Source organism: Natator depressus, chromosome 15 (assembly GCF_965152275.1).
Source record: "Natator depressus isolate rNatDep1 chromosome 15, rNatDep2.hap1, whole genome shotgun sequence".
NCBI lineage: Eukaryota > Metazoa > Chordata > Testudines > Cheloniidae > Natator > Natator depressus.
Window position 1 is genome coordinate 14,845,277 of NC_134248.1, and position 15,373 is coordinate 14,860,649.

Sequence of the window (15,373 nt, forward strand, 5' to 3'; positions counted from 1 at the left end):
GTACGTATTAGATGGCTGGCTGCGCCATATAAAGTGCAGCAGGAGACCCAATGCAAATCTGAGTGGAGAAGACAAAACAAGACGACGACAGACAGGAATGAGCACGGTGCTAAGAATGGGAAGGTGCACAGGAGAAAGTAGGGCAGACACAAAGGCAGAGCTGGAAACAGAGGAACATGCAGAGTCTGGGGGCTTTGGAAGAAAGGCAAAACTTGACTTTAAAAAGACATGGAAAGGGGAAGTCAGCATGGAGATCAGATGGTCAAAGGGGAAGTCAGCATGGAGATCAGATGGTCAACTGGAATTTAAGAACTGGCATAGCAAAAGAGTTAAGTCATGCACCAAATTGTTTAATAAAAGAGACAGGTCAATTATGAGAACTGCCGTAGGAGAACTGGGTTCAGAGGATTGCAAATTATTTGACCATTAAAATTCTCCTCCCAACGCATTTCAGTCACTCAAGCATCAGAACTTAAATCCCATCTCCATCCACTACAAAGCTAAGCTAAGCTTTCTATGAATGGGATAGAAGTTTTTTTCTTCAAAACAGTGTATGTTAAACAGCACTACTGTGCTGATTCAATCTTGGACAGCATATTTGATATATTTATTTATTTTGATAGAACTGGATCAACAAGGCGGCTGACTTCATTCTGTCAATTCCTAGAACAAAAGAAGGGAAACAATACAGAGACTTTTAGGAACCAACTTGCTCAAATCCTCAAGCTGCCTACCACCCAAAACAGAACTGATGTTCATTACCAAACAGCTCTAAAATCAAGTGACACTTTTGTGCAGTTGTCCATTGTAGATTCTGCTTTTGAGGGAGAGATTGTTCACTCAAATACCAGTGAATTAGGAACTACTATGCAAGAGAGTCTCCATTTTACTAATTACTGCATAGTGAAGAGTTGCTCTTCTATTAGGGACAGCTCCAATTCTGTTGACTCTGGTGCCTTGCAGAATCAGGTCCCATTAGAAAGCCATTCTTAAAACAAGTACAGTAACTCCCCACTTAACATCCCCCCGCTTAATGTTGTTTCGAAGTTACGTCGCTGCTCCATTAGGGAACATGCTCGTTTAAAGTTGTACAGTGCTCCCTTATAACATCGTTTGGCTGCCTGCTCGGTCTGCTGCTTGTAAGATTCTGTGGAAGAGCAGCAACTTTACAAGGGAGCATTGCACAAGTTCCTCTTCTCTGCCTCCTCCCCCCTCCCTCCCAGTGCTTCCCCCGCTGCCAAACAGCTGTTTGGCAGCAGGTAGGAATCACTGCATCTCCACTCCTGCCCCTCCCTCCCAGAAAGTCCTAGGCACCACCAAATAAGCTGTTTGGCAGCAAGGAAGCACTGGGAGGGAGAGGAACGGGGACGCGGTGTGCTCCGGAGAGGGGGTGGAGTGGGGGTGAGAAGAGGTGGGCCTGGAGTGGAGCAGGGACAGGAAAAGGCGAGACTGGAGCATCCCCCAGCAAAGTCAGCGCCTGTTCTTCTTGGGGGAAGCTGCCGCTGCTGCTGCACAAGGTGCTTCCTAGCGTCCTTGCCTGCAACGGGCTGTGCTTGTGTGGGGTAAGCCGGGGCACCTCCCAAACCACAGTACAGTACTGTACAGTATACAATGCCTTTTGTCTGCCCCAAAAAAAATTTTCTTGCAACCTAACCCTCTGCATTTACATTAAATCTTATGGGAAAATGGGATTCGTTTAACAGCGTTTGACTTAAAGTTGCATTTTTCAGGAACATAACTACAACGTTAAGTGAGGAGTTACTGTACAGTATCATTTTTTAAAAAGGTGGTTTTTATTTGATACACCAAAGTGATAATGTTTGATTTAAAAAGTTTACCAAGGTGACTGATTAGCAGGAGAATTGCAAGTAAGATAATAAATTGTCCATTTCCCTGCCCTTCAAATGAAGGTTTTATGTTCTCATCAAATGCTTCTTTCGCATTATTGTGTGCGGTGTTGTTTTAGGTGTGTTGGTCCCAGGATATTGGGAAGACAACATGGGCGAGATCTTTTATTGGACCAACTTCTGTTGGTGAGAGAGACAAGCTTGCAAGCTCTGTAAGTTTGCAAGCTTCTCTCTCTCTCACCAACAGAAGACAGATTACCTTGTCTCTCTTTTACATTATGTCAAGTAAGTGTTGCATGTCCTTGAAATTAGGTAGTTTTCAGAGTAAATCCAAAAAAAAAAAAAATCTCTGGGTCCACTGGCCCACCAGAGAGAAGGATTTTTGGTAATTCATTGACTAACAAACCTATTCAGGAGGTTTTAGGGTTTTCTTCTTTTTAAAAAAGAATAAAGACCGACAAGAAGAGCCAGAGACTTACTGGGAATCACTCATGCCAATCTATTTTACATGGAAGGCACTGACATTATGATAATGGGCAATAGGACAAAACCCTGAAATGCGTGTGCAGCAGGAAGAATCATGTCTTATCTCAAACCTCTACACTGTGGCCTGAGGCCGACTGGTCGAAGAAGAAAATATGCATAGGGTTAGGACTCGAACATGCCTTCCCCAGACGGTCCCCTGCAGCGTTTGAGCCAGTCCCATTGCTAGAAAGAGGAGGTAGAGGGTGCCGCTTCTCAAACTGCCCCCACCACTTCCTCTGCAGCCTCACGAGCAACTGTAATGTCAAAATGGACGCCCCTTTCCGGTCGCAGCTCCCCCTGCTGCAGCACAGGGGAGGGAGAAGAGTGGCGCTGGCTCTACCATCTGCTTCCCAGCCAGGCTCTGGGAGAAAGGAGGAGAGCCGGTCTGAGCTCAGCTGCCTCTGTCTGAGCATAGGGGCACACCTAGCAAAGGACAGTTCCCCTCCCGGATAAAGGACAGCCCGGGAAGCAGGAGAGTGGGAGGAGTGGGGACTGAAGTAAGAGAAGCTGAGAACCCACACCCAGTGAAGACTCTCCAATGCTCTGCGCCAGCCCCAATGTGGGTTAAAATGTGCTCCAGACACATGCCCCTTCTCACTTCCTGCACTAGGGACTATGGCGGCTCCACACCTGTTTGAGCCTCCTTCACATTTTGAGAGAATCTCCAGCAGGAGACTTGCAGGTGGTTTCCATTCCCTTTACAGAGCACAGGGAGCAGAACAGGACCGAGAAGCTGTCCCAAACTATCAACTGTGACCCAGGGACCATTTTGAAATAGTATCTTCAGCTCCTGGCCCAAAAGACTGGACCACACCAAGTGTCAGTTACAAAGTAGGAAAAAGTGCACTAGACTTTTGCCTTGGTAGTGTACAAAGCATTCACCCATGTGAGAACCAGGCCTTTGCCAAGAGCCCTCTGCATAAAACCACAAATAATAATCCACCAGCAGTTCTCTTTTGTTCAACAGCTACAATGTCCCCACTCCTTGGACTGGACTGTGCAAGCCCTTACTCCAGCAGAGTCACACTGACTTCCGGAGATGTGCCCAAACGTTTGCAGAGTCTGACCCCAATCAGTTACCTGTCTTGCACCTATCTGAGCCTTTGATTTGCAAGCTCCTTAGGCCAGGAAGGCAGTCTGGTTTTTGAGTACATTCTATCAGCTGCGAAGTGCTCTGTGTCCATTTGTGGCACTAAGTCTAATTTTTGGTGCAAAGAGCAACTCTACACTCTATCATATGCTCATAGGGGCTTTTTCCACTGAACATTTAGCTCTGACCAACAATTAGTTTGCACTAATTAATTGATTTCTTTATTTTACTGTAAAAGTCATGTGTTCATATTACCACTTGTTTAATATTCAAACCCTGACTCTAAATTAAAAGAAAAAAAAAATCAATCTGCAAAGTACGGGCTTGCAGAAATACCTATATGGCACAGCACTGAAGTCCGTGCAATGCCAGGATACTCTTCGCACCTTGGCATTCCCTCCTTCTGGAAGATTTAAGAAGAGTGGGAACTGAAAGTTTTTCTAGCACAAACATGCCCAATTAGTTTCCAATAATTTACACTAAATTTAGCAGGGACTGGGTTCTCTCTCCCACTGCCAATATACGAGCTCCTGGCCAACACACGAATCACTCCTCCCCCACCTCGTGAGGCGCAGCTCAGCGTGGGGGTGGGGCAATAACATGGCACAGCACGTAGCGATTCTTATTTTTGGGTGCGGGGGGGGGGGGGGGGGACTTTCTGAAACTTCCCCTGAATTGCTGCATGCCACAAAGGACAGCTGTTACCTTCTCACTTACAAAAACGTGACCTCAGCCAATCAAGCTACAGCCCTAGGGCTGTAAGATACCCTCTTACTCACCACTTTGACTGGCCAAACCTAGTGAAATAAGGCAGCTTTCCTCTCAACCTCAAACAGGCATGTGCATGGCTATTGCTTCAAGAGGTTTTGGAGGAGGGCAGGGAGAGGAGAGAGGGTGCAGATCAAGCAGTTTCAGAGAGACAGACAAGCGTGGGTCTATGTATGATCAGTGAGGAGACAAAGGCGAGTCAGCAAATATTTTGAATAATGTCAGAACAACTACACATCAGTAAACTAGCTTGGACTTATCTGGACTCCTGTCCCTTCTCTCTTGTCTAACCAGTTCACTGAGAGCGGGGGGTGGAGTTGGGGGGTGAGATGAACCCCCAAGCATCTAACACATACTACTGGACATGCTGGGCTGATTTAGTACACTGCCATCAGTAAAGTCGGGCTCTGCCAGGGATGCAGCTGGTTTCCCTGCCTTTAGAGGGAGCGGGGGATATCATGGGTGGATTTGGTTTCTCAGGACTCTGTTGGATGAGGCTGTATTTCACAAAACCCTACTCACATATGGTTCAGATACAGATCCCATTCATCTGAATCCCCCAGATTCCGGGAGGGGAAAGGAGTCACAAAAGATTGGTTAAGTTTTACAGTTTAGTTTGCTCTACGTGGAGAGGAAATATGTACCATCACACACATTGATGGTGTGACCTGGGCAGGGTTGGGGGGGGTGTCGGGGAAATCACAGCATTGCCATATTTCAGATCTGGAAATGCAGGCACAGAGGAGTTAGTACCATCAATCTGACAGTTATGTTTATAAAGCACTTTGAGATCTTCGGATGAAAATGCTATATAAGGACAAGTATTCTACCACTTCCAACCTGTAACCACCACTGTTTTAATGTAAAGCTACTGTATATATTCCTTTTCCCATAGCCTACAGTAGCTGGCCACACCCTTGAAACAGCTTTCCATTTAACAAACTGCTTCCCACTGCAGTAGTACTGCAAGTTCGAACTGCTTTTCCTTAACAACCAGCTCTCCTTGTAGATATGGGCAACTGAACCAGAAGTGTTAAGCCTGAAATAATTAGGCAGTTTTCACCAGAAGAAATTAGACAATGGTAGCAGCTATTACTCCTTTCCTTTCATAAAACATGAAGGAAAAAGCCCAGGAGGTCATCCAGCCCATCTTTCAAATATCGTGCCCATTATACAGATGGGGAAACAGAGGCGCAAGTGACTTTCCCAAAATTACACAGCCAGTGAGTGGCAAAGGAATCATTACATCCAAGCCTTTGTTTTAGCCACTAAACCAGGGATTCTCAGACTCTTTCCCCGCTGCGTACTGCAAGTGAACGAGGGGATCCCCTTGTAGCCTTCCAAGCATGGACCACCTTGCCTCTGACTGGTGACGGAGTAACAGCACTATGGCAACTACAGCAGCTGATGACATTTAATAACTGGAAATGACGAGTGCCAGCACCAAGTGGCCAGCCAGCTGTCTACTAACCACTATCAAGTGGTCCACAGACCACAGTTTGGGAAACTCTGCATTAGACCATGCCCTTTCCTTTTCAAGCAGTCCCACCCATTATAACAGGCCAGTATTTTCAAACACCTCTGCAACTTGGATGGATGTAGAGCGCAACACGCATTAAACTGTTCTTCTTGGAGTTCGCTTAAGAGTGCTGCCAACTTGTAAACAGTAGAGTCAGTTTGCTGCCAACACAATTTTGACCTAGAGCAAACGGAAGTGCTTTTCCAAGAATCTCTAAGGCTGTTGAGTCACGCTGTATGCTGGCACTGGACCACGTAACCCAAGAGGGGAAAACAAACACAAGAGAAGAAACCACTCCTAGCAGAGGTTAAAGGGGGACAGATGACTGTTTTCAAATTATTCGGGGACATATCCAGGGAAGAGGTGGTGGTGCAAGAGACTCTTTCCGAAGAGCTACTCACCACAGGGGAACAAAATCGCATTCATATTTTCATCGTTGTGGTAAGGTTAAGTAGATTTGATACTCCGGATGGTAAATATTCATGATATTTTGCAACACTGATTTAATAACTGTACAACAGAGCCTAACAAGCCCAACTTACAAGAGGCCTGGATATCAAGTTTTGCATAACATCATTGACTTAGCCCTTTAGGATGCATCAATAGTTTAGAGGTTTTTTTAGGATTATTATTTGTATTATGGTGGCTCCTAAAGGCCCGCAACTGAGGTCAGAGTCCCATTGTGAAAAGATCTAGTAAAATACAGTCCCTCCTCCAGAGGGCTGACAGCTAAATAGACAACGGACATCATCCCCATTTTACAGATGGGGAACTGAGGCAGAGAGAAATTAAGTGACTTGCCCTAAGTCACACAGGAAGTATGTGGCAGAGCCACAAACCAAACCCAGATCTCCCAAGTCTCAATCAAGACCATCCAGGAGAGCTGACATACAAGCCACTGGTGCATTCATATGCACCAACTCAGGGCAGAACAAGGTTTGCCCCCTTTTTAAACGAACAACGTCAGACCAGTTATTAACCAACTCAGCAGGTATAAGAAGCTTTCAGCTTTGGGAAACTTGGGTATAACTGGATTTCAGGTCACAAGTGAAATTACTTTCAAACCAATCCTAAGCAGACATCAGTCTATGAACCTCACAAAGCTACAAAACAACTGGCCGTCTCCGACGAAAGGAAACCTTTTAAGGACATCACCCACAGGTCAGGATTTAAATGTACGAGCAGAGCTCTGAAAATGCGTATGTGGGAAGTTAACGGATACATTCTCTGTGTCATACAAACATTGGTAGGCCTGGTCCCTGCCCCAAAACACTTAGATTTTTCTTTGAAAAATAGGTTGTGTCAGGTCAGCAACATCAGAGTATGAAGAGCTTTCGATCGCCTCTGAAAATGGACAACAGGTTTTTTTCAGAGACTCAAAGAGTTTAATTCAAAAATATTCCCCATAAACACTGCTCTGAACTCTTTATTGGACAAAAGGAAAGGTTTCACAGGGTCAGACAAAACTCAGACGGGCCAGTGGCATACTGACAGCACGTGGAAAAACTAAAATAAGCATGATGATTTTAGTCCTGTATGACAGTATCTTCTTGTGGCACATTGAAGACTGGATCCATGTACAATGAATGCTTCTTTTATTTAAGAGAAAAAAGAAAAGCTACAAACATATATTTCATGAGTGAGAATTTTCTATATACCTAGGTGAAGGCAATTTAGGGGTGAGCTGGGCTTGCAAAATGTCAAGCAGCATAGTAAATTAACTTCTGTGATGTGGCATTTCCAATGGCCACCATATCATGCATCACTTTTAAAACCCAGAGTTGTAAAAGCAAAGGGAAACAAGGAGAAGTCTATGGCCAGCAGAGTTAAGGACAATAAGGAGTTTTTTAAGGTTTATTAGAAACAAAAAGAATCCAAACAATGGTATTGTCCACTGGTGGAAATTATAGAATTATAATGCAGAAAAGGCAGAAGGTTTCAATAAGTATTTCTGTTCTGCATTCGGGGGGGGGGGGGGGGGGAGGAGATAATGTAGTTATATCATCGGACGACACTCTTTCCATTCCACTAGTATCTCAGAAGGACATTAAACAGCCACCACTAAGGGGACAGAAGCTTCTCTTTTACCAACAGAAGTTGGTCCAATAAAAGATATTACCTCCCCCACCATGTGTCTCATATCCTGGGATCCACACAGCTGCAATGCCACAAACAGCAGCTACTAAAGTTAGACATCTTTAAATCAGCAGATTCAGATAATTTGCATCTAAGAATTTTAAAAGAGCTGGCTGAGGAGCTTGCTGGACTGTTAATGTTTGATTTTCAGTAAATTGTGGAATACTGGGAAATTTCAAAAGACTGGAGGAACGCTAATGTGACAATATTTAAGAAGGGTAAACTGGATGACGTGAGTAATTATAGGTCTTTCAGTCGGACATTGATCCTGGGCAAGGTAGTGGAGAAGCTGATATGGGACTAGATTAATTAAGAATTAAAGGGGTGATAATATTGTTAATGCCACAGGGGTTTGTGGAAAACAGAGCCCATCAAATTAACTTGATTTTTTTTTAAATGAGATTACAAGTTTGGTTGATAAAAGGTAATAATGTTTATGTAATATACTTAGACTTCTGAAAGGCATTTGGTATAGCACAACATTTTGATTAAAAAACTAGAAAGATATAAGATTAACATGGCACATGTTAAGTGGATTAAAAACTGGCTAACTGATCGATCTTAAAATAACTGTAAACAGAGAATCACCATTGAGGAGGTGCTTCTGGAGGTTTCCCCAGTGAGCAATATGTGGCCCTCATCTGTATAACATGTGTGTGTGAGACCTGGAAGAAAATAAAATCATCACTGATAAAGTTTGAAGATATCATAAAAATTAGGGGAGTGGTAAATAATGCAGAGGACAAGTCACTGACAGAGCGATCTGGTTCACTTGGTAAAACTGGGTACAACCAAACTATGCATTTTAATATGGCTACATGTAAAAAGTATGTAACAAAGAACATAGGCCATACTTACAAGATGGGAAACTGTCTCCAGGGAAGCAGTCACTCAGAATAAGATATGGGGGGACATGGTGGATAATCAGCTGAACATGAGCTCCCACTGCAATGCTATGACCAAAAGGGCTAATGAAATTCATGGATACATAAATAGGGGAACCTCGAGTAGGAGCAGAGATGTTTTCACCTCTGTATTTGGCACTGGTGGAATACTGTGTCCAGTTCTGATGTCCAAAATTCAAGGAGGGTGTTGATAAATTGGAGAGGGTTCCAGGAAGAGCTATGAGGATGATTACAGTATTAGAAAACACGTCTTATAGTGACAGATTGAGCTTGTTCAGTCTACTTAGCTAAACAAAGAGGGAGTTAATAGGTGACTGGATTACAGTCTACAAGTATGTACATGGGGAACAAATATTTAATAATGGGCTCTTCAATCTAGCAGAGGAAGGTCTGACACGATCCAGTGCTAGAAGCTGAAGCTAGACTAATTCAGAGTGTAAATAAGACACATTTTTGGGCGGTGGTGTTTGTTTTTTTAAACCAATGAGGATAGTTAACCATTGGAACAATTTACCAAGGTTCGTGGTGGATTCTCCACCATGGACAATTTTAAAATCAAGATTGGACGTTTTTCCTAAAAGATCTGCTCTAGGAATTATTTTGGGGAAGTTCTATGGCCTGTGTTCTACAGGAGGTCAGACAAGATGACGACAATGGTCCCTTCTGGCCTTAGAATATAAGAAGAGCTGCTTCGGTTTGATGATAAGTTCATGTATCATTGAAAGTTACCCCTTCTTCCTTTACCTAAGAGACTGAAGGACAGAATGCCTCAGGCCAGCCTGCTAAAGCTCAATGCTTTCTACCTCTCTCAGCCAGAGGATGAGCTAGGGCAACAGTGGAAAGTTTTTAAAACCTAATCCTGCCGGACGACACCTGCTTTAGCTAACGGGTGGAATCACACCTAGCTCTTGGACAGCACTATCAATACATCCGAAAGCTTTCTGCAAAGGAAGCAAAACACGAATAATGAGGCATCCCAGTTTTGGGTCCAGTAGTATTAGGAAAATGAGCCACTGATGACAATGTTTTTCAGACGTGGACTTCCTGCTTCTCCATAAACAGTTTTCACCACCAGCTGAATTGACAGAGTAGGGAGACGGAATGGATCAGTATCTCCATCATGCTGGCTGTTGAGCCTGGTAGAACAGCAGCACTGTAACAGAAAGCGTGATGGAGATGAACAGTTTGTTCCAGCTACGCTAGCAACAGAAACCCATTCAGCACTGGCTGAGGTGGCTCCATTTCCGACTACCATTTTCTACAACAGATCTGTTCACTAGCAGAGACAGCGCCTTCGGCTCTCAGGTTACAATTTTAGTTACTGTGTAAGCGCAGCTTTGTCTCTTCAAGTCCTGCAACATACATTTCAGGTTGCCTGATGGGCAAGAGATGTAGGCTTGGGTAAATCAGATTCCCCACTGCTTTCCAAACTTTTTCAATAACTCAGATCTGCAAATAGAGCCCTTGTTTGGGATCTGCAATTACCAGGATCACTCTCCACCCCTTCCTCCTCAAACAATACGGGCTCTAGGAAGGCACGAGGGTTGTCATTTCAATAATGCAAAACCCTGTTGCTTCCACTCCAGAACAGCTGACTGCAGGTGCATAGTAGGCTGTGCTTATCAACAAAATAGGAAATTGGATATATAGAAAGAAAACACTGGGGATTAATCCTGGATTGTAGTTTGTGGCCAACACTGGGCCTCCATCCAAACACCGATGACAAGGAGCGAAGTTTTCTCCCACCTGTCACTTAAAGCAGGTACAATTATTGCAGTGTTGTAGTCTCTCTCCCCTACAGCTATTGTGACAATCACTTTTATATCAGTTTCACATTCATGACGACCTCATTATTTCGTTTCTTTCTTGTTTTGCCAACAACCAGCAATGGAGGGTGAATTCTCCTTCCACAAAATTGCGAATTAAAAAAAAAAAGTGACTAACTCTTACAAATTTTGACAGCTAGCTGCTAATGCACACATTCTTCAGGGGAAATATTCTGGTCTTCAAATTGGCATTCTGGTGGAAGTTTGATGGGCCAATTTAACAGGAAAATGCAACTTTAAAGAATATTTTGAGGCAGATTTTGAACTACTCCAGGCAGAAGAAAAAATAATTACATGTACCATTGCGGCAGCTTAAAATATTTGCTTTAGCACCGAAGCTGCAGAGCAGGAGACAAATCTCTATCGCAATGCACTATCCCTGAAATGGAGAGTGTATGGTAAACTCACTTAAGCAGCCTCAGTGATACAGTCAGTCCTTTTCAATCACAGCCAACCCAACAGGGGAAGGCTTTTCAGATATTTTTCTCAAAAATATTCTTCCGCTTGTAGTTGGGCCAGGACTCTGGTGTTGTAAGCAATTCCACAGCTGAGCCCTGTTAATTCTTCTCCAAGCCCAGCAGGGTAGGCATGTCCACTGATGCTGAAATGGTCCCCCTTCTCACTGAGCTTTTCCTGTCACAGTACAGCCTACGTAATGGCTGCATTGCAAATGCAATTCCATTTTCTCCCACTCTGAGACTATATCTGCTGTGGTGTTGAAACCCAGGGACTCACTTTGTGGCAAGTATTGTTGACTGCCATTAAATCACAAGATGCAGCAGCAGCTTTGGGGTACAATGAATCGTTAAGTTACAATAAAGTCCAGTTTTGCTAGTGTACCAAAAGTTTGGTGTCCTGTGGTAGGGAAACTGAAGACCATCTTTCTAGCAGTACCACGACCTGCTATCTATCAAGCCATGATACATCCATCAAAAGATGGCAGTGCAAAACACCATAATCAATGCAAATAGGAATTCTGATTCTAAAGCAACTATGCATCCACTAAAAAGCATTATCCTATTTCTCTATACCTATTAGCCAGAAGTATGGGTGGGAATCAAAACAGAGCTATACATTCCATTTTCTACAAGGTCAAAAGAATTAGTAATATGCAATTTAGGTTTATCGCTACAAGCTTTAAAAATGCTGGAATCTAAGAACTCGCAGCAACATCCTTTAGTCAAAATTTGGATTTTCAAATCTGATCAGTATTTTTGGATTGCAGTGGTTTGCGGGGCTTTTCAATCCATTCCACACCAAAACAGATTAGCCATAAATAAATAAATAAATAAATAAATAAAAAGTACCATTATGCTAATCAAAGTAAATTGAGCCGTGCACCTTCTAGGACTGATGCCTCCTCACCCCCTTTATCCTTTCACACATTGGCTTCTGCCAAACAATTCAGTACGGCCACTACAACACAGCACATGATAGCAAGTGCTTCAAGCATCTTACAATATTTATTACTATCTACAGGTCTATAAGTCATTTTGCACAGCGACGTATGTGGACACTAACATGAGTTATTGCATTAAAGATGTAAATCTCTCCCAGATCTTTGGCAAGAGAGTTGTTTTTAAGGGGGGGGGGGGGGACAGGAAGAGAATTTTGTATTTTTTCTACATTTGACCCAGAATAGAGAGGATACACTAAGAGAACAAGTGCTACAGGCTCACACTCACTCCCTTTTGCACCCCACCATACTTAGATCAAACAATATATTTTAGACCCCAGAGAACAAGGTATTTATGGTTGGTGTCTTCTCCCCACATCTGAATGGAAAGTAACAAATGTAAGCAGCCGTTTATTCTTAATGCTGATCTCCCCTATAACTAAAATGATATGCCAGTGGCAGGTGGCAAGTTTGAGGGGGGATGGGAGTTGTTTCTTTTCTTTCTTTCCTTTTAATAAATATAACAACAAAGGGCAGCCAGATTTGACCTAATGGGTCAACCATCAAGAGTTAAACTGATTTAAATAATTAGACCTAGAATGTCAGGCACCACCACAAATAATTGCTCCTAATGCTTTTAGGATTAGATTGCTAATGAAAAGGCACAAAAAAGAGGCCACTTGCAGTTGTGGAAATAAGTCAATTTTCCTTTCATATGTCATTTTCTCCATGCAGAGCTGCTGTGATATGATCCTAAGGAGCCATTTATGGTTCCCTCTCCAGAACTGCTGCAGCATAAGCAATAGCTTTAAGTCACAAAAAATTCTGACTGTGCTATTTATATGTACAGTGCATTTATTAAACATAAAAATTAAATATTTTTGTTCAAAGTTCAGGATGTTTTTTCAGTGAAAACTGTGAGTAGCAGCATATTGTTATCTCCCTTAGTTGGTATATAAATTCCACCAGATTATTCAAAGAGCATTTTGCAGTATTTTAAGCTTCCTTCAATCAAAAGATAAAAACAGTCATTTTGTAATAAATTGTGTTCTTATTGGTTTTTGGCTTGTTGCATGAATATATTCCATAATTAAGTAGTATCCAGTGGGATCTGAGTAGCCCTCTGGTACATACTTGGTTTCATATATAATTCATTAATTTTATGTAGAGCTATACACCCTTACACTCCCAGACACTGAATGCAAAGTTACAGCTCTCTCAGTAACAAGAGGTAGCGGCTTTATTTTGTTTCTAAATGGCAAGTTTTCCTAGCAAAAAGTTCGCAGAAGTTATAAAAATCCCAGAGTATATTCTAGGGTACACAAAAGACTCCAAGCTGCGCCTAAATAAAAGGCGCTCTGCTCGCATTAGCGACGAACTGACTAGCTACTCTCTCTGCACTGTATCCAGCACTGCTGTGAAATGACCAAATAAGAGCGCCCAGCTGGCAGCACTGATAAAGGGATAAACAGACATGCTGGAAAACCCTCCACCCCTCGCTCAGATGCCCACTTCTACGTGGGACAAGTGTAGACCGAAGTAAATTATTGACTTCTCCCCTCTCGCACCGGTCACGATCAGCTCGGACTGGGTGTTTACAACACGCACCGAACTGCGCCGAGCATAATGGGCGCCTCGGAGATCGCCCCGCAGCAGCTGCCGAGCGTGGTCATTTCCCGGGCGCAAGAGGTTTTCATTCAGAATTCGGCCGGGGCAAAAGATTCACTCACACGTCTCACAATTCTTATTGATCTGGGAAGAGGGAGCCCACGTAAGCCTCAGAGCCCCCATTGAGAAAAAGAAGAGTTCACGGCTTAGCCATGGGGATCCCACCGGGTCTTGCTTTGTAACCGAGGGGAGGGGGGGTATGGTATACAGCTGAAGGGGGGCAGAAGCCCCACTCAATGGCAGATAAAGTGTTACCCTCCGGTCTGATTTAACAGCAGCTTGGCCAGGTTTTAAATCTTCCCCAGGTACCTCGTACACTAAAGGGACTGGGGGGCGGGGGGGCGCACCGGGAAGCCGGGTCCTAGCGAGCCCCAAACAGTGGGGCTGCGTAGTATCCTCTGCTCCGTCCATTGCATTGGAGACGGTGCAGTCGGTAACAAAAGCCAGAGACACCCCCCCACACACACAAACACACACAGCAGCAGCGGCGGCTCCGTCCCTCCTTGATCTCAGGGCGGTGGGGAGGAGGAGATGGGGCAAAAGTTCAATGCGATCCCACTGAGCGGTCGGGGTGCGTGTTTGGGGGAAGGGGTCAGCTTTATGGGGAGGAAACCTGGCCTCCGGGCTCCGGAGAGCGGCATGGGAAGAAGAACAGTGACCGGCGATTGCCACCCCTATCTCGACCTCCCTCCTGAGCGCTCCGGGGGGAGGGGAAGGTGGAAATAGGTGGACCGAGGGGGGGGGGGGGGAGATTCATGGGAACCCCTAGCACAATACAGGCAAACACAAAACACGCCCCCACCCCAGTGCACTGCACCCTCCCTGCCCAAGAATGGCTCAACCGCGATCTCCACGCAGGGGGCGGGGAGGGGGCTGGGGCAGCTAGCGACTCCGGGGGCTGCTGGTCCCCCTTGGCTCCTCCAGGCAGCAGCTGCCGCAACCTCCCCGCTGCCCCCTCCCCCCGACCGCTAGGCATCGAGCAAAAGGGGCAGAGCACCGGGGGGGGGGGGGCAAAAAGTTTCCAGCCGCTGCCACCAAATAGCAGCGATTTACCATCCAGCGATCCATCCAAATTCACCCCCTTCCCCGCCCCCTTCCCATGCAGCAGGGGCAGCACATGGGGGGAGAGAGCAGCGGCTGCCAGGCACTTCAAGGCAGGGGACCCCCCCCCACGCCCCTGTGCGTGGGCCCCCCCCCATTGCACCCGAGCAGTGGGCACATAAAGAGCACGGGGCAGCAGGGCTGGGCGGAGAGCCCCGAGCAGCAGCCGCCGGGCTGGAGTCTGCCGCGTCCGGCCCCCGAGCGGGGAGCCCCGGGCCCTCCACGGCGCCTTTGCCTCGTTACCTGTTTTCTGTTTTATTGTACGGGCAGCCGCGGCTTTGCTCCCCCTTCCCCTTCGGCTCTCGGGCTATACCAGCCTGTTCCTCATCTCACAGCCTTCCTCCCAGCGCCATCTTGCAAGCTTGTGACGTTGGGAGCTGCTCACCCCTGACCCACATTTGAATAGAAGCCAAAATGAAAAAAAAAGGGGGGGGGGAGAAAGAAAAGAAAAGGAGGAGAGGGGGGAAGAGAGAGGGAGAGGGGGAAGAACAAAAAGAAAGAGAAGGAGAGAGAGAAAGGCAACAGCCAAGCAAGTGCTGCGCCAATAACACATCAGCTCCTGCCCTCTTGCCAGCTAGTTTAGTAATAAGCA

The 15,373-nt window shown here is 45.2% G+C and overlaps 1 protein-coding gene across 4 annotated transcripts in view; it reads right to left on the bottom strand.

The window, feature by feature from the left end:
• The window catches only part of HIC2 (HIC ZBTB transcriptional repressor 2), a 95,107-nt gene extending 79,951 nt beyond the window's left edge, over positions 1–15,156 (bottom strand). For all 4 annotated transcript variants that reach the window (XM_074972431.1, XM_074972426.1, XM_074972428.1 and 1 more), the window contains exon 1: positions 15,025–15,156. The gene's annotated coding sequence lies outside the window, so the exon portion shown is untranslated. The remainder of the gene's footprint in view (positions 1–15,024) is intronic.
• Positions 15,157–15,373: the final 217 nt, after the last annotated feature.